This window comes from Panthera onca, chromosome D2 (assembly GCF_046562875.1).
Source record: "Panthera onca isolate mPanOnc1 chromosome D2, mPanOnc1 haplotype 2, whole genome shotgun sequence".
In the NCBI taxonomy this organism is placed as follows: Eukaryota; Metazoa; Chordata; class Mammalia; order Carnivora; family Felidae; genus Panthera; species Panthera onca.
Genome location: NC_138349.1, coordinates 43,916,113 through 43,939,148, shown reverse-complemented (window position 1 = coordinate 43,939,148; position 23,036 = coordinate 43,916,113).

The window sequence follows — 23,036 nt, the reverse complement described above, 5'->3', positions numbered from 1 at the left end:
CAATTCTCCCCACCCTTATCTTTAAACCAACCTTCAAAGCAACCTTCAAAGTATTCAGCAGAATAAGAAGCTCTTTCACCATTTTTAGTACGAAATTGTGTTTCAAATAGGATTTGCTCTCCTTCCCTAAAAAAAATTCTCATGCAACCTTTTGCAAAGATGCTCCATAAATTCTCTCTTCTGAAGGTCAAAAGAGCCTATGCTTTTATGGTTTTTCCTGTTTGCTCTCACATACTTTTAGTGACCTTAACTAGCTTGTCTACATCACAAGGGACAGAACAACCAAACCCTTTAAACTTCCTTTCCTACACTCCCTTCCGAACTGTTTTCCAGCTAGATTCAGGCAAAGGGAAACAAACACAAAGGAAGAAGAAAGAAGTCAGGGTATTCTCTCCCTTCTTTGTTTTATTTATTTATTTATTTATTTATTTATTTATTTATTGGGAGAGAGGGCGCAAGTGAGCAAACGGCAGAGAGAGAGAGAGAAAGAAAGGGAGAGACAGAGAGAAGAAGGGCTCACACAGGGTTCATGCTCACCGGAAGTGGTGCTTGTGCTCACCTGATGTGGGACTGGAACTCACAAACTGTGAGACCATGATCTTGGCCAAAGTCAGATGTTTAAAGACTGAGCCATCCAGGTGCCCTCCCTTCTTTGTTTTAACTTAAGTCTATCAGAAGCAGAAACTCTGGCTGCATCTTTCCCATGATTTCCATTTCCACAAGCCTCCCACTGTGGTCTCAGAACCACAAAACAGGCATGCCACTATACCAATTTCCAGAGACTTGAAGGGCTCCAGGCCTCTAGGGCTCTGAAAATACTACCTATTTCTTTCCATTTTGCACTGTTTAATTCTAGTTCATCTCATTGTCCTCCAGTTAGCTTTTTTAGCTCTTCCAACAGTGACCTATATTCTTTCTTTTCATTCTCTAGTTCAGAAATTCAAGCCGGGTAGAACTGCACAGCTCTGCTTGATCCAAATGGCTTTGGCTGGGGTCACTCATTGGTTGTATTTGGCTGTGGCTAGGCTGAACTTCAAGGTCTAAGAAGGCTTTACTCAAATTTTTGGTACTCTTGTACCAAGACTAGACTGGATTTCTTCACATAATTTTGTTAGGGCTCCGAGAAGAAAATAGAAGATATTGGTTTGAGGAAATCACAAGGCCAGTGCAGATTCAGGAGAGAAAAAATAAATAGGCCCTACCACTTGATAGCAATGGCAAAGTGTCATTTAAGAAGGCATAAAGAATAGGAAACAAAACAAAGGGGTGTATGTGAGAGAAACCAAGAGACTCTTAACTATAGAGAACACGCTGATGTTTACCAGAGGGGATATGGGTGGGGGATGGGTGAAATAGGTGATGGGGATTAAGGAGTGCCCTTGTCATGATGAGCACTGGATGATGTATGGAATTGTTGAATCGCTATGTTGGACACCTGAAACTAACATACATTGCATATTTGTTAACTACACAAGAATTAAAAAAAAAAAAAAGCATAGGAAATACTGCTTTGGTTGTCTTTGGAAATAATCTACCATAGAATTTTTCTTTTTTCAGTTTTGGACTATTATATAAAGCTTTTATTTACATCCTTGTGTGTAGGTTCACCCATGTTTTGGTGAACATATAAATACACTCCTTTTAACTGTATATCTGTCAATGGAATTGCGGTTAGATGACTGGAGTATTTTAAGCTTTAATAGATAACTGCCAGTTATCCCAAGTATAGATGTTTTGACTGTTCCAAATCCTCATCAACTCTTGAAATCAAGGGCATTACTAATTTTAGCCATATTGGAAATATATAGACATATTCCATTTTGGTTTTAATTTTTATTTCTCTAATGCCTAAAGATGATGACAATATTATCATATATTCATTGGACATTTAGATAGCCTCTTCTGTAAAACACCTGTTGAAGTAATTTTCCAATTCTTAGTTCTATACATTAAGTTAAATTGTTTTCTCTTATTGATTCATATGTATTCTTATGTCAAATTTCTACACAATATCTGATAGATTGATAGGTGTTAGATAGATAGATGAGGCATGCCTATTCATTTTCTTATTGCTGTTTTGGACAAAGAAACTAATTGAATTAAAGTCCAGCTTATTGATTTTTTTCTTTAGTTATTTATTTTGATTATGAAATCTTTGTACATTCCACGATCATTGACATTGCCTTATAATTTATTCTAGAGACTTCATTGTTTTATTTATCACATTTAAGTCTATGACCTACTTCAATAATTTTGTATGTATTGTATGAGGTCAGAGTTAAGGTCTATGATTTTTTCTGTCTACAGATATCAAATTGTTCCAGCACCATTTATTCAGGAGAGCAGCTTTCCTTTATCGAACACAAGTAGTGCTCTTCTCCTAAGTCAATATGAAAGCGTGTAAAACAAATATGTTTTCTGAGCACAGGGGCTTGAAATGAGAGATAAGAAGGAGGATAATTTTAAAATCTCTAACTATTTGAAATTTAAACAAAACATTTTGAAATAATCCATATTTCCTAGAGGAAATCCCAACACACATTAGGTAATATTTCAATTGAAAATAAAATCCATAATGAAAGTCAAATATTGTTTGGAGGGAAAAAATTAAAACAAATATGGTAAAATGCTAGCAAGACTAATGATGAAGAAAAAAGACAAAATGAAACTTAGGAACATCAGAATTTTCAAAAGGAACTCATTACCGATCCTCTAGATGTTAGATTATAACATGATATAAACAGGCCTATGCCAACACATTTGTTAATTTATATAAAATGAACAAAGTTGTTGAAAAATCACAATTTACAAAACTCGACACAGAAAGAATAATAATATATAAATGTTTAATTTAAAAATCTTCCCACAAAACTCCTGACCTAGAAGATTTTACTCATAAATTCCTCAAACTTTTAAGAAAAAAAAATAATACCAATTTTACATAAATTCTTGCAGCACATATAAAACCAGGAAAAATTTCCTAATCATTTCTATGAGTCTATCATACACCTGAACTAAAAACTGACAAGAACATTACAATAAATAAAATTATGTATCTCTTATAGGCAAAGATTCAAAAATCCTTTAAAATGTATTACAAATCAAATCCACACCTACGCACATGAAGGCAGGAGTGACTTATGTTTAACTGAGGCACCAGCATCCAAGAGCAAAAGTTAACAGAAGACGAAAAGAAGCCAACAGAGGCAGGGCTACTAAGAACTGAGATCTTTCTTTTTTTTTTTTTTTTTTTTTTTCAACATTTTTTATTTATTTTTGGGACAGAGAGAGACAGAGCATGAACGGGGGAGGGGCAGAGAGAGAGGGAGACACAGAATCGGAAACAGGCTCCAGGCTCTGAGCTGTCAGCACAGAGCCCGATGCGGGGCTCGAACTCACGGACCGCGAGATCGTGACCTGGCTGAAGTCGGACGCTTAACCGACTGCGCCACCCAGGCGCCCCATGAGATCTTTCTTGAATAAAGTCCTGCATTATCCCACCAGTTCAAGAAGCCCAACCAGCCAAGATGCTGCCTAAGAGCAAAGAGAATATGAAAATTATTGTAGGAAAGACACCATAGCCCATGACTAGGTACAGAAATAAGACTGTAGCAGCTATGCCTAGTTTTAAGTATAAAAGTATCCATCAATCATTTCTTTTATTTTTTCCTTTCCCCTATTGTTTTGAGTGAGGTGTGTTAAGAGGTGCTTACATTTACATTTCACTTTATAGATCAAGAGACCATATCAAGCCACATCTAGAAGTTAAAGCGAGGATGGTATATCACCTAGAGATGTTAGACTTCAAGCTGGGTATAGTGAATAATGGGACATGTTGCCTACCCTTCTGTCTCATGAAGCTGCTGCTGTGTGCAAGTTAAATAAAACTGAAGAATGAACTCTGAGTAGCAGAAAAGCAGACTGTGTTAGTCTAACATCTGTTTGCTTTCAAACCAGAGTCCAGAAAGGAAGCCATGCGAAGGCATGGAAGCAGGATTAGGAAGAAGCAAAGCCCTGGACAAAGGGAAGTCATGTTTTCGACAAGTCCGTAGTGAGGACTAAGGAGAAAAAGCCAGGATTGTAATTCCAGTAAATTTTGGGGGGGCAGTAGCAAACTGCCAACAACAGAGCCATGAGTGAATATTTCAGCCCAGGCAGAAGTTTTAGATCCCTCTTTCAAAACCCATGGCTCCCCTAAGCAACACCAGAAAGAAGCATGGAGCATGACATGGTAAGGCAGAGGAGGCTGGCCACAGCATGTGGTGGTCAGAGAGTGGGGTCATCACAGGAGGATGAAGAAAAGACAAACTTTGGAGTCAGGTAGGTCTGGACTGGAGTCTGAAAACCATCACCCTGTAGTAGCTTGCCTTTCTCGCCTGGATTCTGACTTATTCACATTCAGAGGAGAATGTCGTGAGCTGAAAAGAGGATGTGAGTAGCTTGGGACTTCTGGCCAAGATTTAAATACAGGCAAGAGGCTACTTAAGGGATGAGGACTGCCTTAGCAAGACACTGGGCTCTTCCTCTGGAAACTGGGCCCCCTTCAGAGCAAAGAGAAAGTGATGGGGAGCTAGAGATGAACAGGACTAGAGTTGAAAAATGGATAGGAGCTAACAGACCCAGGTCAAAACAACAATAATTAATGGAGAGAATTTCAGAGGCAAAGTTACTTTCATTTAAAGATAAACTGTAGCCCCAGGGTATGCACTGATAGAGTGTTACCAAATGATACCAAATTCACAGAAAATATCAAATCAAACACTTGGGAAGGGGGGAAAAAAAACAAAGGAAACTATCCTACTGTTTTGAAGGCAACTGGCTTCCTCAACTTTAGAGCGTGTAGCTGCCAGCCCATGCAAGCGAAAATAGATGGGAGGAGAAAAGAAAGATCTGAAAAGACAGCAGGGAGAATAACACTAAACAGCACTGGCCAGCCAGAAAGATGAAATACACTTGATGAGCCTTGAACACAGGAGGCGGTTGGCCTGGGACTTTTCTGCTCTGTGATGGAGGCTACATCTGTGGCCAGAAGGATTGCTGTGTACTGAGGCTGTGTTGGAGAGAATGTTATTAGGGCTAAGAAATATGAAAAGCTCCCCAGAGCAACTACCCAACCTTCAGAAACGGTCTAAGGAAAAGAAAGTATCTGAAACTCCCTTTCACAAAGACGTTGATCACACCCGCTGTGCTCTTCGCAGTGATTCCGCTACAAAGTCACAGCATCTGGTATACAGAGTTCTGCCAAAGCAAACAATCTTGAGTTCCTACTGTCTGCCCTGGCCTGTACCCTGCAGGGAGGAGGGGGGAACTTAGAAAAAGCCACTGTCCTCAAGAAGCACACTGTCTAAAAGCACACACTTAATTATGTATGCAGAAAAGTCACTGCAGGAAGGGAGAGATGGTACTAATATTTTGTGAGCTCCTAGTACATTTCAGCCTGTCTGGTACTGCCCTTTGCAGACTTATCTTGAGAGGCTCTTTCCTTTGGCAGTTTATTGTCTTCTCTTTATACTCATCCCTTGCAATCTAGGGGCTTCGCAATTATATCTGTATGTCCCCCACATCATCCAGTCCAGATCTTATATTGGTGGCTTGGGGCTCCACGCAGGACTGATATTGCAAATATCACCCAGCAGATCAAGCAACTGTGTTAGCAGGGGATTGTGTCAAATCCTAAGTGAACTTTAAGTCTTTCTTCAGCTATGACGTTCATAGCTTATATAAGCCACAGCACAGGACAGGGTTCATGGTATCTTTTTCAACCTTCCTTCCCAGGTGCAATCACCCCACCATTACCCTTGTTTCATGCAGTGTGCTGCCTTGGGCCCCCCACACCATGCAGAGTGTGTTTGGTTCCCATTACCCCACAGATGTCACACCTCTCTCCAAGCTGCTTCTGCCTGCTTCCAGACTTAGAGCTCAGCAGGCCTGTGACTTCCGTTCTGCTCACCACAGAGGACTTCTGTTATGCTCTGGGCCCCCAAGAGTCTCCTCTTTGGGAGCACAACTCATCCGCCACTGATGTGTTTAAAGCAAAGGGAGATTCATGGCATGAACTCCTCAGTGTTCTCTGTTATCTCATTTAATCTCCATGATATTCTGGGGAGGTCAGGAATGCCATAAGTCATAGGCTAGATTTCATATAAAAATTATTAGAATAAAAAAGCTGACAGGCAGATGGTTATATCAAAAGAGGTAGGAGTTAATATCTGTCTTTTACCAGATAAATAAACTGGCTCAAAAAATTATGACCTGACCAAGACCAAGGCTCTACTAATATTAAAACAGAAACATGACTCCATATCTGTTGGGATCCCGAGCCTGTAGACAGTGTTACTGTCATGGTTAAAGGGAGCTGGAGTTCCTTCCAGTCAAGTGCACATGGTCTTTATCAGACCTTGAAAAATGTGTAAGGAGCGAGGGCTTTTTAGACAGAGGGAATGTAGATGGGCAAAGTTTTGGAAATCAGAAATACCAGATACATTTCCAGAAAGGCCAGTCCTCCATACTAAAGCATTCTACTCTACATTTATCAGTGAGTTAGTGCATCTATACCCTCAACTTCAATAAATTCACCGCTTTCATTACATATTAGTATGTACCAACCATTAGGTACTGAGAATGCAAAAGATGAATGAAATCTTGTCCTGTCTGTAAGAATCCCACAGACGGAGGAAAAAGCTAACTTAACAAAAATGTTCCCCACTGCCCAGGCTACATTAGAAGCATACAGAAGGACATGATCAACACTGCTTAGAAAAAAAGAAAGTTGTCACCAAGGAGCTGGTTCCTGAATGATACATGGAATTGCAGGAGGTACAAGAGATGAGGGCTGTGAACATCCCAGGATCAGGGAAGAGCACAGGCCAAAGAGAAAAGCACACAATCCTACTTTCACCAATTGAATGTGGTCCTCTTGGCCAGATCCCTTCCCCCACTGGGCGGGGATAGACTTGAGAAGGAATAGGTTAGGCTGGGAGAAGTGGTTTGGGACTCAGTTCTCCTTCGGCTGACCCCAGCAGAAGCTATAGCTCAGGAGGCCTCAGGAACACACAGGTCAGGAGCAGGTGGGCCACCGGGGCTGAAGGTGCCATGTTGCTGCTCTCCAGTCCCAGGCTTGTCACTGGCCTCCTCCCAGAGTGCTCCCTGAGCTGGTGTGTGGTGTCTAACACTGAAGCGAGAACACTCGCTCCTCCCGCTGCCCATCCCTGTCTCCACAGAGCATCCCAGCGACTGCCTTGTTAGCCACTTCCCATGTGAGGCAGAAGCACCCAAAGGGGTGGCTTGTAAGGAATGGTTTCACACTATAGAGCTGTCAAAGCGCTGGTTTTGTGTTGTTTTTTTATCCTGGATACTTGCCAACAAACTGCAAGCCACCTGACGTGCTGCTGGGCGAAAGGTGAGGGAAGAGCATGCAAGGAGGAGCCTGACATCCAAAAGAAAGGCCCAGAAGGAGAGGGATTGGGGAAGTGAGGTGGGGCAGGGCGGTAAGGGCGGCTCTCTATGCTGGATGCATTTTTCCTTCTGTTTTTGTTTGTTTTCAAATTCTTCACGTTGTCTGACATCGTACCCAGCATGTCCTCTAAGGCCTGTGATGACTATTTCTAAATGCTATTGTTTTGGGCCACTTTTCTTTCAGTCCAGTTCGATAAATGTTGACCCACCCTGCTCCACTGCAGATTCAAGAAGAGGCTAGGAATTGGAATTTAAAAGAAAATGAACTCAATTCTCATGGAACTCACAATCTAATGAGGAAGAGCATCTCACACAACGCATAATATGAATAAAGAGCCCTTAAGTACAACAGAAAAATTAAGCACAGTTGGACTTACCAAATCACTATGTTGTACACCTGAAAGTAATGTAACGTGTCAACTATACTTCAATAAAAAAAAAAAAAAAACATAATTAAATACAAGGGCTGATGGATGTAGAAAAGGGGAGCCTAGGGGAACTGAGCAAGGCTTCTTAGAAGTGGTGCTTCCTAAATTGGATATTTAAAGATAAGTGGGAAGTATATTTAGTATTAATAGCATTATTGATAATGATAATTGCTCTCAATAGACATATCACAAAGTGATTATGCTGAATAACACTTCGTTACCGTGAATGTAACAACTGCTATAATATGAGGGGAAGTTAATGGAACCATAATCGAGTTAGGAAACCAAGCCAATCCTCTAAATCTTTAATAGATCAAATAGACAAGAACAATGGGTTTTAGAGAAACTGAATAATACACTAAATAAAACTTATTTGCTACATGTGTATATTTTGTACTCCACAATCTTTTTAAATGACTGTAGGGTATTGGAAACAAAATAAAACATAATATTACACTGTAGACATACTCAGACGCTAAATACAGCATGAAAGCTGACATTACATTAAAATATTAATTAATTAATATGAACACCTTTACGAGTCTTTGTAAATATCAATAAAACAAACAACATTCTGATACATTTAACTCAGGGCTGAAAGATAAAACATCTGGAATAAGGTAGTGGGCCCGACTGCAGATACAACTGGCTCCTATTTTAAGGATTTTGCATATAGGTTCATGAGGGATGTTTTGTCCTCGATAATGTATGTGTCTCATTTGGGACAACAGGATAATACTGAATTCGTAACATGAGGTAGGCATCCTATAAGAGTTGCGTAAGACTAGAATTCTTTCTTCCTGAAATGTTTGATAGAATTTATGAGTGAGACCATTTGGGTCTGGAATTCTTGTCTCTTATAAAGCACAGAGTTGGATCTTGCCTCTTTTTTTTTTCCCCCTGAGGGAAAAAAAGAAGCTGTGACTTTAAATTGGAGAGTTTAGTCCGATTACACTCTATGTGACTACTCCTGTGGTTGGTTCAAACTCAGTCTTGTTATTTATTTGCCATTTGTATCTTCTGTTTTTGTTCTTCTATTGCTCTTTTCTCGCCTCTTTCTTTCTTTTTGGTGGGAGTGGGGGGATTAGTCAAATATAATAATCTGTTTTATTTTCTCTCTTAACTTCTTAGCAGTATGTCTTTTGTTGTTTTTTTAATAGTTGCTGAAAGGCTAACAAGATGTATTTTTCACTTTCAATATCTAGTTAGATTAATACTGTGCCACTTCACACCTGAGGCTTTCCATTTCTGATGTTACAACTTTTCACTTTACTTTTCACACCTCCTACTTATCACCTTTCAAATGGAATAACTAAAGTGTAATTTTATGTACACAATCCTTTCTTTAGTGGAGAAAGCTATTGTGCTTGTTTATTTCTATATACACTATAAATTCTACTTATGATGTCATTATTTTTATTTTAAACAGTTAATATTTATAGGTATTATAAGTAGAAAAAATGAATATTCTTTTATGTTTAACTGCTTATTTTCAATTACTGTTGCCTTTTCAACTTCCTAGATATCTGGGTTTCTCTCTGGTATCATTTCCTTTTGGGTTTAGGATATTATTTCAAATTTCTTCTATTGTGGGTCTGCTGGTGACAAATTCTCCCACCTTTTGTTTAGCAGAAATTTTCCTTATTAAACCCTCATTTTTGAAAGATATTTTAGTTTACATATTATTTGGGCAGACTGACTCCACCAATACCCCATGCTTTAAGGATGGCATTCCATTGTATTCTTGCCTCTGTTTTTTCATGAGAAGTTAGTACAGTCTCAGGAACAGAACTAGACTTTTTTAGCACTGAGTGCTTTCGAGATTTTTCTCTTTCTTTTTGGCTTTCAGTGGTTTAACTATGATATGCATTCAAGTGATTTTCCTTGTATTTATGTTGCTTATAGATCACTGAGCTTTTTATAAATCAATGTTTTTCATAACATTTTTGTAACTTTTCAATTACTGTATTTCAAGTTTTTTTTTTTTTTTCTGAATTATATTAATCTCTTCTCCTTCTGGAAATCCTACTTATGTATGCATTAGACCGTATGATACTGACCCACATATCCTTAAGGCTCTGTTGAATTTTTTAACTATATTGTATCTCTTCTTCTGATTGGATGATTTCTTTGGATCTATAGTCGAATTCACTGTCTGTTTTCCCCTTCTTTCTTCAATCTGCTGATTCAATGAATTTTTCATCTTAAGTCAATTCCCAAATTTGTAGTTAATTTCTTTCTATAGTTTCCATTTTTCTGTAGAGATTCCTGATCTCTTTAATAAATAACTAATTACTTTAAGTTCTTTGAAAATATAGTTTTAGGTGTTTGTTTTTTTTTTTTAACCCTTTCATAGTAGCTGCTTTAAAGCTTTGGTTATTTTTTGTTAAATCCATATTAATGGCCAACTTGTGGTCAGCCTCTACTGACTTTTGCCACTGACTATGTGTCACATTTTCTTGGTTCTTTTCTGCATTCACCAATTTTTAATTTTATACTGGATGTGGCTGTTTTAAGTTGTATGGACTTTGGATTCTGTTATCTTCCTCTGAAGAATGTTGGCTTTTTCTTAAGAGGCAGTATGATTACTGGCTGCTCACCTTTCAAATTGAGTAGGTTTGGTTTACATTTTAATATGGAAGATCTGTTGAAAGCCAAATCTGTTTCCTCAGCCTCTCCAACTTGGCAAGATTCAACCTCCATACTCTGAATCTCGTTAGAGTTTGCTTTCAGACTTTGTTAGAGTGGTCAAAAGTAGGTCTTGCTTTACAGTACAATCCTTCCTTGTGAAGCAAGGCACTTCTGGTGTCTCAGCTAGATGCCTCCAACATCCGTAAGCACTGCTTAAACTCTAGTATCTGTTTCATTCTCCACTCTGTAGCAACTATATCTTCTAGGTCTCACTTAATCCTTATAAAACCATAGTTCTTGGGGCGCCTGGGTGACTCAGTAGATTGAGCGTCCGACTTCAGCTCAGGACATGATCTCGTGGTCTGTGAGTTCAAGCCCTGCTTCGGGCTCTGTGCTGACAGCTCGGAGCCTGGAGCCTGCTTTGGATTCTGTGTTTCCCTTTCTCTCTGTCCCTCCCCAACTCATGCTCTGTGTCTCTCTCTGTCAAAAATAAATAAACATTAAAAAAATTTTAAAAAAAACAAACCATAGCTCTTCACCAAGGATTCATGGGGACCCAGGAGGAAACCTGTTCAGCTTCTACCCTCTAGAGGCTGCCTCTCAAATTCCAACACTTTTAACTTCCTCAAACCCTGATGTCGTCTTCTCTGATCAGGGGTACTGTTGTTCCCTGCCTGGACTCCAGCTCATTCACTGCCATTAGGAAATTATCCCCCAGAGGAGACTCGAAGCCGCGATGGGGTTTTCCCCATGAATATTTCTTCTTTTCCCAATGTGGTATTGCACTAATATGAGATTACCTCATATATTTGTCCAATTTTATGTTTGTGGCAAGAGAGATAATCTAGTGCCAATTCCTCTACCATTGTCAGAAACAGAAATCCCATTACTTTTACTGTGGTAAAAAATATGTAACATAAAATTTACCACTGTAACCTTTTTTTAAGTGTACAGATTGGTGGCATTAAATATATTCAGTTCTCCTCTCTCCCTAGCCACAATTATTCTACTTTATGTCTCTATGAATTTGACTATTCTAGGCACCTCATATAAATGGAATCATACAGTATTTTACCTTATATGAGTGATTTATTGCCCTTACATAATGCCTAATGCCTTCAAGGCTCATCCATGTTATAGCACATGTCAGAAATTTCTCCCTTTTTAAGGCTAAATAATATTCCATTGTGTGTATATACAACATTTTACTTATCCACATGTCTGCAGCTTGAGACTTGAGTTGCTTCCACATTTTGGATAATGCTATTATGAACGTGGGTGCCCAAATATCCCAAGTGTCTTATTGTAATTTCTTTGAATATATACTCGGAAATGGAATTGCTGGATCATATATTAATCCTACTTTTAATTTTTGAGTAACGAACATCCTGTTTTTCCACAACAGTTACCATTTTTATACCCCAACTAGCAGTGTACAAGCGTTCAATTTCTCTACATACTCACTAACACTTTCTGTTTTCTGTTTTTATGATAATAACCACCCTAATTGGTTTGAAGTGGTATCTTATTGTGGATTTGACTTACATCAAATGATTGTAAATGATGCAAATGATTCACACAATCATTAGCAATATGAAGCATCTTTTTATGTGTTTGTTGGTCATTTGTATATCTTATTTAGAGAAATGTCTGTTTGAGTGCTTTGTCCATTTTTAACTTATTTTTAGTGGTTGAGTAGTAAGAGTTCTTTATATATTCTAGTTACCAGTCCCTCATCAGAAGTCCTGATTTCATGCAGTAGCCAAATAAATGTTTTAAAGACTTAATTATACCCTACCCTTCCATTGCTTAAACCTCTTCAGAGGTTACCTGTTGTATGTAGCATGAAAAACTTGCCATTGCCTACCAGGTCATGGTCAGAGCTCTGTCTGCCTTTCTAGCTAAGGGATCTTATGATGATTTCTAAAATTTGGAATCAGTATATTTGTACCTGCCAGCTTCCTGGATTTCAACTGTCTTGGGTCTTCACATGACCCACTCTTTCTCATTTTCTACAATTTAGCTTAAATATCGCCTTCTCAGAAGTCCCCCACGGATCACATTATAAATGTAGCAAAACTCCTCCCCTGTTATTCTTTATCACAGATATTGTTTATTCTCTTGGTGCTACTAACCATGGTGCTAAATGTTGCATTTATTTTCTTACACATTGTTGATTTCTCCTGCTATCAGGGGAGATATATACCTCCCTCACTATAATGTATGATCCATGAAGGGAGGACAGTATAGCAGCCATTCACTCTCATATCACCTTGACCACAAATGCACAGAAGCCTCAATATCCACAAGTTTATCGATATTATTAACCACATTTGCAGAAGAATCTTAATAGTTCCTAAGAAATACTTTGATACAATTAAGCATCTATGCTTGGTAAAACTTGGAAATCTGAGACAAGGTAAGGTAATGTGCTATTGCCAGTGTTACTGGAGGTCAATATGGAAGTGGCACCCAATATAATTGGTGTCAAAATAAGAGCTGTAAATGTTAGAAAGTAGAAAATACACTAACCAAAATAACTTTACAATGGGATTTACTGATAGCATAGGTTAGTAGTTAAATGTTGTACTCTAACATTAGAACACCTTGATTAGAAATCCTGGTTTGCCGTTTACTTGCTTTACCACTTGGTAACTCAACACTTCAGTCTCAGTAGCAATGAGATTTGTAATTCACATAGAGCACGGTGCTCAGGGTCTCAAAACCTAGTAGGGACTTCATCAACGTGAGCTATTATCTTCCTAAATAGTGTTTCTAACATGAACTTCCATTGTGTGTGTAAGAAGAAAGGTCTCTTAAAAACAAATATTGCAAAAAAGGAAGGAATACAGAAGAACCCTGAAATTCAGAATTGATGCTAATGCTGCTGCTGCTGCAATCTTTTCTCTCTTGCTGGAACTTCATCTTTGTCATCAGGGTCTCACCCTTTTTATGGCACTAAATCTGAAAGAGAGCAGTAATCACTGGGGGGGGGGGGGGGCTGGGGACACACTGGGGTGGAGCAAGGAGAAGGGTATGCTTAGCATTACTCTGCAGTTATTACCAGAGCTAGGCTCTGAATGAAACAGGGTCCCTGGGCTGAACCTTCTGCCATGTCGCCTGTGAATAACAGAAGGTATTGTTCTTGCTTATCTTCTTGTCCTCAGGACCTAGTTTGTGGCCTAGTGCTTGATTAATTGTGTTCGAGAAGGAAAGGAAGAGAGGATACATGGGAAGAAGGAAGGAGGAAGGGCAAGTAGAGATTTTCACAGACCCATTCCGTCATGTCACTAGTGTTATATTGGATTCCTTGCCTTTTCTTCTTTGGCAGTGGTTCTTAAAATAACCTAAACCTATGATCCATGAAACTGAGGAAGAAATCAAATCAGAAGTAATCTGATTTTGCTCTGACTCCCTTTTCCTATTGTCTCTGAGGCAATTGGGAACAACTGAGAGACTGTTCCGAGTGAGGGAAATTAAGTGTGCTCTGTCAGATTTTATGTGTGTGGCTTCAGGATAGGCCTGTGTTTCAAGCCAGTCCTATGGAATTTTCTGGAAAGTATTTAGGCTCAAATTTTCTCTCAATCCTTCAACATCAGGAGAAATAACCCAGTGGGTTAGTTTTTTAATTCATGCTCTTCATCATGTGTACCTCATGTGGCTGAGGAAAGACTTTTCCATCCATCAGAGCACTAAACAATTAGCCAAAGTCTTTGAGTCTTCAGTGACAAAATTAGCCTGTCTTGTTTAGACAAATTAGGTCATGGGCAAAGCCCGAGTTCATAACAGTGGAGATTCCCAAGAAGACACTTCACAGAAACCAGTCACAAGACTTTGCTGTGGTGAAATGGGTCCAGCCCTATGCTCTGTTTTGCTGATTGTGAGGCTATGGATGAATGTGAGGCAAGGGGGAAAGCAATGCACATCATAGAAGAAGACGCTAACCTCTCCCTCCCTTTCCCTTCCATATTCTGTGCACTGTTCTAGATTATTCTGGTCTGGGAACAGCTGGAGGGACAGGACATGCCTAGTGCTGCTCTCAGGTCCTGAGACTGCACTCAGCTGTGCTGAGAATGAAAGCTCTTCCCTTGAGGACTTTGTCATCCCTCAGATAAAACAGCTCTAAAGCTACTGGCACAGAGCAAGCACTGTTTAGTGCCATTAATGGTCACCGACTATACAAGAAACAAAAAGGAAAGCAGAGATCATGAGTTTTGAACTGGTCAAATGGGTGTTTTCTGACACTGGAAACAGTCTAAGTGAGTAGAAAGTAGTAGAAAGAGAGGATACCTGGAGATTGAACAAAAATAATGTGTGCTTTTGGGTGGGGAGAGGATAGCAGGTGGGGCACAGCCAATCTGGTCAGAAGGTGGGTGGCAGGAAGGAAGCAGGTAAATAAAGGCTAGTAGACAAGGGGAGACAATATAGAGGGGACTTGATCTGGATCCCCAACTTCTTAGATTTTAGAATCACTTTGCAAGTTGTAACATTTTTTCCCCCTTAAACTATCATGGCACAGTGACAGATGGTTCAGAAATGCACTTACATTTAATTCTTTCCATGGGCCTGGATAGCAGGTATTATTATTCCCATTGTACAAATTAGGAAGCAGAGATGTTTGAAAGATGTTAAGAAATTTGTCTATGGTCTATTACAAAACTTGTGGGTTTTCTTTTTCCTTCTAGTACAACACCCCTGATTTAGAAATCCCTCCTGCTGGTAATCAGTTAGTCATGTAAGCAACCTGACCTTGGTTTCCCATTTTATGAAGCATGGTTGTCGACCTCAGGGCTCCTTGAGACCTCACCTTACTCCAAAGTTGTAGGCATCTCAGGTAGGGACAAGGGGAGAGGACCTAGTTAAAATGCATCACAAAAACATACAAAAATTGAAGTTCATTCTTGCGTCCCAGAAAACTGATTTGTTGTCTTTTCTATAAAAGACATGCTCTGTAAGAGCATGGTCATTTGAATGCAGAAAATTAGCCCTTCAAATCTCACTTGGGTTGGTAACTGTATGAGCTTGCAATTTCTTTAACATCTCTAAGCTTCTGTTTCTTAATCAAGCAAATGGGGATAATTGTACTGACTTAAAAATCTGTATGAAGGATCAAGTGATGTGCTCTTTTCATTGCTTTGTATAATAAGACTACAACCCCTTCCTCCCACATCTTTACGAATCTGGGTCAGTCTGTTGCTAACAAAAAAAGGAGCCCCACTCTTGTGGTTTCTGCTGGCCCAGTTCTCTGTAGAAGGGTGGAAGGGAATTCACTCATGCCTGTCATCCCTCGAGTCTCCAAGAGAGAGATGAATAGTTCTTGCAGACACAATCCCAGTGAGATCTGATGATTGAGGGCATATTCAGAATATAGAATCGCCTTTGAGTTATTGGGCAGTGGCCATGGACCCTGGGCATGGGTGCCTGGTGAAAATGTGCCAGAATAGCAGATATCATGCAGAGCAGAAATGTTTAGAATGCCCAGATATTTACCTTTAAAGGAGGAAGCCAGGCTAACAATGTCACAGGCTCTCATTAGAACGCTAGCACCACTGGCTGAATTATAAATGAATCAGGAATGATCGTTTGGAGTCACTAATACGTGGCAATTTCTACCTATGTTCTCCCCCAGGTTGGCAATACAGAGCTTTGCCCAATGTCAAAGGACAAATGTTATGGACTAAATGTTCGTGTCCCCCCAGATTTAAATGTTGAAGTTCCTGCAGGCTTGGAGATCATTTCTGCCCCATGCCTCAACTCCCCATGTGAGTTGGTAGTCATTATCATGTGACCACTGCCTCTCCTACATGTGTCCTATCTCCACTGCACACCGAGAGGCTGCTTGGAGTTCTCAGCACGATGGCCTGCCTCATGCCCAATACAGACAAGGCTCTGTCACAAAATGGCAATGCCAGGATGACACAGGACACTGCCAGCTGATACAGGATGCTGTGTCTGTACAGCCCATGCTATTCTCACACCTTCCACAAGGAAATGTGGCTCACGTTTCCATGGGGAAGTGTGTCATAAGACACGTGACTTCAGATAACAAAACACGACAATTGTGGAGAACCCACAATTAAATGACAGGCAATTTAACTGCAGTTAAATTTAACTATAGTTAAATTGCCAGACAATGAAGATAGACCAAAATGGCAATCTTGTTTAGGTCTTTGTGCCCAGTCCCCTTAGGCACATCTTGCAGCCTACTGGGATGGAGAACGCAGCTGGAGGCCCAGAGCTAGGCTTTCCCACATCACTGGTGCCTTCCTCTCTTGGCTTATTTTCATCACCTTCCCTGAAGACACACAAACAGAATCCAAAACTACTGTGACCTGAGTGTATACCATACGGTACAATCAGTAAAAGTCCATTAAGAATCAAATTGGTCCTCCACTGCCACTTTTTGGAAAATGAGAGGGAGGAAAGACTAGGAACAAAATCACAAAGCAATAGCTGGAGGCCAGTGTGAACTTGCTCCTGAAGGAAGCCTCTGTGGGTGGGCTCAGTGTCATGATGCAGGCTCACATCTTGAAGAAGACACCTGTAAAACGTCCTTTCCAGAAAACAGCATTTTCTGGAAAGCAACTTGACAATATGCAGTTGAAATCTTAAAAATGTCTAAAACTATACCTCCACTAACTCCACTCCTAGTTTATTGTAAGGAAACCATAAAGACATGTGAACTGAGGTTGATTTCAACACTGATCGTAACCATGGAAACTTGAGAATAACTTAAAAGAAGAGAAATATGGGAATAGTTAAGGAGATTGCAGTGGGAACAAGCAATGGAAAATTATGCAACCATCAAAAATGATGTTTTAGAATCCTTAATAACATAAGGAGATGTTTCTAACTGAATTTTAAACCAATTGCTGCACATAAATCTAAAAATGCCATGTGATCTCAAGTGTTTTATCTACCAGTTGATGGCTACACCTGGCTTAAAAACTCATTGTGAATACATAAAAATTATAAATAGTGGTTATTGTGATTTTGAGTTCCAAGTGAACTAAGTAGTTCTTTTGTTGTTTTTAAGTATCTTGCAAATTATTTGTAAAAGATATACAATGCTTTGATAATCTCAGTGAGAAATACATCATTTGGAATAAAAAATGTATCTACTTCCTTGCCTCAACCTTCTGCTACACCAAGTAAGACTGCCTTTGAGATAAAGGGCCCTGTCTTTTTTCTCTATAACCAATGGCCTTCCCTAGCTCCCAGAATGAGGCCTTGATGCCCCATAATGTAGATTCTCTGAGGTTCTCTAATAATTGCTCTTTGCCATTCAAATGGCCAGCTCAGGTGCCCATTCAAAGCAGTTGCTAGCAGGGGAGGGGGTGGGTCAGAACAAGCAAGATAAGGGTCAGGTGGCAGCAACAACAAAAAAATCCTCTTTTGGAAATGGTTTTTATCTCAAAAGGAAACTGAAGACTGGAGTCACATTTCCTGCATTTTCTGGATTTTCTAAAGCCTTGCTACTCAAAGTGTGGTCCCTGGATCAGCATCATCAACATCACGCAGGGGCTTGTTAGAAGTACAAATTCATGGGCCTCATCCCAGACCTACTAAACTGGAATCCTCACTTTAACAAGATCCCCAGGGGATTCTGGGCACATTACAGTTTGAGAAGTGTTATTCTATAAGGTATGTTTGCAGCAACCTGGTATAATATAATAAGCACAAACTGATGAGATGGGGTATCTGATCTTTGGTACCAGCTATAGGGATGAAAAACAATTTTCTTCCTCTGCCCCATCTTAGGTTCATTGGCTGGGGCCCTATAAATTAGACTGAAAAAAGATACCTTAACAAGAAAAACAAACAAGTTTATTACCATGTACATCCCCCATACACAGGAGAGTATCAGTGATGAGTAACTCAGAGGGGGTGGTTAGGATATGGGCTTATGTAGCATGTTAACACAAGAACAATACATTTTTAGAGAGGCAACATGACAAAAGAAAAAGGACTTTGAGCTTCTAGGGGTGGCAAACTGGAAAAGCAAATATATGGGGAAACTAACAGTAGATAAGGGATGGTTTTAGCCAAGTTTGTTATATAGAGTCTTATGGTACTGTCTCTGGGCTGATAAGAGTCTAGAGTTATCTCTGATGATTAACTTCTGTCCTCCTGGTGGGGTAAAGACACCTGTACAAATGTATGTCCTACTTTTAGGCCAGAGGGGGAAGGCATAGAGCTTTTCCTGTATTTGTTTCTTCTCAATTGCCTTCAGTTCAAAATGCCAAAGTGCCAAATATAGGGGTGGTATATTCTTCTACCCTTCCCAGCTCTGTAATCAAAAGGCAGCATGACCTTGAAAAACTGGATGCTTTTAACTGAGGGATACAACACACTTAGATTTTCATTTCCACATCTGAAAAATGGGGATAATAAAAGCTTTCCGTTATAGGGTTTGAGAGAACTGAATTAGGCAGCATAAAACTTCTAGGAAACTGCTTGGAATAGATGCAGTATTAAATAATTTTTATCATCATTATTATGATTATACATGACAGTTATAAGGATCAAAGAAGATAATGAAGATTCAAGGCTGCTACAGATGTAAGAGATTCGTACGCAGATGTGAAGAGAAATTATTTTACAGATGTTAGGAATCATTCTTATCCAGAAAGCCAGCTGTGAAGCGCTAGCTGGGAAAAAGATGGAAAATACACGCTCATTGGAGAGTTTGCGTTCCTGGGGCCTAATTTCATGGCAAGAGTCAGTGGAAGCAGGAGCCCAGCAGAATGAAGGTTCCACAGACCTTCCCTCATTGTTCTCACTCTGTTCCTTCGCGCTCAGGGAGGAGGATTTTTCCTCTTGGATTTCCTTACTAGGAGGGTTAAGAAAAGTTGCAGTGCAACTATCCTCTCACATCCCACCCAGCACCACTGCCAGGCAATGTGCTCATCCCCAAGGCTGCTGGCGAGTAATCTTAGCAAATGTTTTCCATTTTCCAACGGAAAATGTGAGTGAGGAGGCTCTGCCTTGATGCCCTTGAACAAGGAGGAAGAAAATGTCTAGGCATTACACTGGCCTCGTCAGCTGTCAAGCAAAGTGGCCAACTGCCTTGGACGGAGAATTGATAAGGGAAAACCTTTCAGAAATGGTTCAAATCAACTCAGCAGGAGTTGAAGAAAAGCAGCAGATGACGTTCTTGGAAGGGGGGCTGAGTTTGAAGGTAAAGAACAGAATGGGCCCAAGCTGGGAATCGTGGACAAAGATAATCCAGTTCCCTTGGGGGTGGGTGAGAAGAGGAGTGTGAGAGGAGCAGAGAGGGAAACCCATGGGGATATGGCTAATCAGTGTTCTCCCTCTAGACTTGGTTCCTAATAATTTAAATAAAATTTCAATTTTATTAATCAGAATTCTGGTGAAGTCAATAATGAAGCAAATGGACTCTAACAAACCTGATTCTTAAAATTCAAAATTCCTGACGGTGCCACAGGGACCCGACAAAACCAATTTGGTTTTGCTCAGTGCCACACTCAAAGGAGGCTGCAGATAAGCATCTTCCCTGATGTTCCTCTGACACTGAACTTGTGATTCTCCCCTCTCCCTCTCTGCTAAGTGGTGATGCTTTCTCCTCACCTCCCTCGTAGCACTCTCTCTGCTCTCCCGTTGCCCCTTTTGGTTTGGTGGTTCCCAAGCTGAGCTGGTGTCTCCTAGAGTTGCATTATCTGTTTTCCAGCAGAGGTTTTAAACTCTAGCACCTTGAGGGTCGGGGAAGGGGAATGAATGTGTTAATGAGGCAGAGTGAGGGCCAGAGGGCCTGGCAGGTGCAGCAGGAGCTGGGGTATAGCCATTGTATCTCCGACTTCACCACACTCTTTGGATATTTGGCAGGACTATTTCAGGCCTAAAAACAATTTGCAGGCCTGAAGATTTCTTGCTTTTATCTCGATCTTAGCTGGACTTCCTGGCAATAGCTGATGATCCAGGAGAATCCAGTCCCAAAGTCATGTACACAAAGCATGCACACAGATGCCCTCAGTGTCCCCATCAATTGCTCCCAAACTGTCTCTCCTTTCCACCCCAGCTGCAGCGGATGGTTTCATATCAGCTCAGGCTCACCTTGAGGGATAGTATTCCACTTCCAGTAGGAGCCAGGCATCTGTCAGCTTTGCTTCTCGGCCAGGACCTTGTCCCGGACACCATGGTTATCAGCTCAGCCTGTGTGTAAGCATAGCCAGAAGTACAAGGGAATTAGGCCAACCTTTCCATCTCCTTCTCATGCTTTCTTTGTTCCTACACATCAGTCAGCCATGTCTGAGCTGCTCAGTGCATCCCTCAAAATATCACGCTCTCAAAAGCCTATGCTTTGTCCTTCTTCTTCCCTTATCCACCTGGCTGATTCCTACTCATTTTTCACAATTCCACTCATTTTGTAACTTTTCTAGAAAGCATTTCATCATTCCCCTACCCACCTCTGTTGGGTTCCTTCTCTGTGTTTGCATTCTTTGGATCCTGCCAGCACAGAAGTACTTACCAGATTTTCCTGTTATCAGTAAGATCTTCTTTTTTCCCACATACACTGCAAGCTCTGTAAAGGACAGAAGATGTGTTAGTCACCTCTGTATTTGCATGCCTCTTGCGTGACAAACAGCTGGTACTTGGTAAATATTTGTTGAATGAATGTATGAGTGCTTTGCAGTTAAATACACTATCTTGCATAAGACCAGTATCAAAATACTTTGTGAGAATATATTTGCCACAGAGAAATCATTCAATAAATGCTGAATTCTTGAGCTAAAAAAACAAAACAAAACAAAACAAAACAAAACAAAACAAAACAAGAACACTCAAGAGAGTGAGGTAAGTGAATATAAATGTAACAGAACTGATAAGAGTTTTAATTAATGAGTCAGAGAGTGGGTGAGTGTATGACTGACTGCTTCATAGAACCCATGGGGTTACAAGAAAGGGCCAGAATTAGCTGGGGGGAGCAATATTACTAATTTAAGAAATACATATGGGATGCTTAATTCATGCCAGGTGAAATGTTTCGTAAGACCAAGCTTATATGATAAACTACCTCAGTATTCACCAAGATGTAATGTCTTTGAGAATAAAAGAATGCTTACTTGGTTTGAATATGTCTTAAAACTTTTAGTATCTTGAAGGTAAAATTTGAGTTCAGGGCAATAGGAGATCCTGGCAATGACAGATCCTAGTTCCACTGCAGGTTTTGATTGACAACAGGTCACTGGAACCTGATGTTTCTCTGCTTCAGTTTAACCCTGACTCTAACCATTAAGGATAATTGTGAAAATTATCAGGACTAACTACAATTTTGTTAAATGTAGATAGGAGGAGAAAGTGTCAAAGTCCTTAGGAATCTTTCAGTCAAAAATTTTAATGTGTTGCTACCTGGCCAGAGTCCTAAGATCTTGCTGTTACAAAGGCAGAATTGATGTTGCCCTGGTGTTGATTTTGTAACTTCTCTTCGTCATCTGCAAATGTCTGGTGAGGCAGCTTGTTAAAACAGAAATGGCAAGAGCTTGGGAACCAAACTGAGTCTCCCTTTTACTCAAATGCTTGGTAAACTTGAGCAAATTGGTTTTCCTCTTGGAACCTTGGTTTATTTACTTGAAACAGGGGGCAAAATCATCTTTCTTGCAGAATTGAATGAGTTAAGTCAAGTGGGCCTGGCCTGGTGACACAGATTCTTTGGTTGACCAAATTTTAGTCAGGCTGCTGAGCCTTCTCCTGGTCTCATCTATGTGCACTTGCTTGTAAAATCCAGTTTTAGCAAGAACCCTGCTAAGTCAGTTTAGCAAGAATCCCTTCCCCTCTGTAACTCATTGGCCTTCTCCTCCATGTCCCCATCCCCCCACTCTCTGTCCCCCCAAGGAGATATCAGATCCACCTAGCCTGGCTTCAGCAAGAATCCTGTTAGGTCTAGCCAGAAGCCCCTTACTCCTGACATTTCCTCTAAGAAATTTTCCATCCACTGGCCTCACCCTGCCCCTTGGCTATAATGTTCCACTTGCACATTTGTATTCAGAGTTGAACCCAACCTATCTCCCCCATTCCCCTGCTGTAAAATCCCATTACGGTTGGCCCATGGCAATGGTCCTAAATAAATTCAGTCTTAGCATCTTTGACAAATGGCACTGGTTATTTTTTTTCCTTACCACCTGTCCCTGGGAGTGGGGTACTGACAAGTTTCCCCTTTTCCTTTCCCCAGAATCCAGATCCCTGCTGTTGGGATTCTTCACTTTGCCTTCTGAGATTCTTGATGTTTGGTTTTTTTTGTTTTTTTTTTTTTTTTTTTTTTTTGTGGTTTTTTTGCTCCCTACCTACTCCTCTATTCAAAAGTTCAGTGTTAGAAAGAATTAAGAGGTAAAATAATTTGGAGCAAAGGACCCCCAGGCAAGAATTTCTTATCTTCTCTTTGTACTTTTAAGGTCTCCAGAGTGGCAGAGTTTTTTGACAGCACTCACTATGACTTGGATGACACTGACCTGTGTCCCGGAAAGAACTGGAGATTCTGGAATTTTTGCTTTCCATTATGCAAAG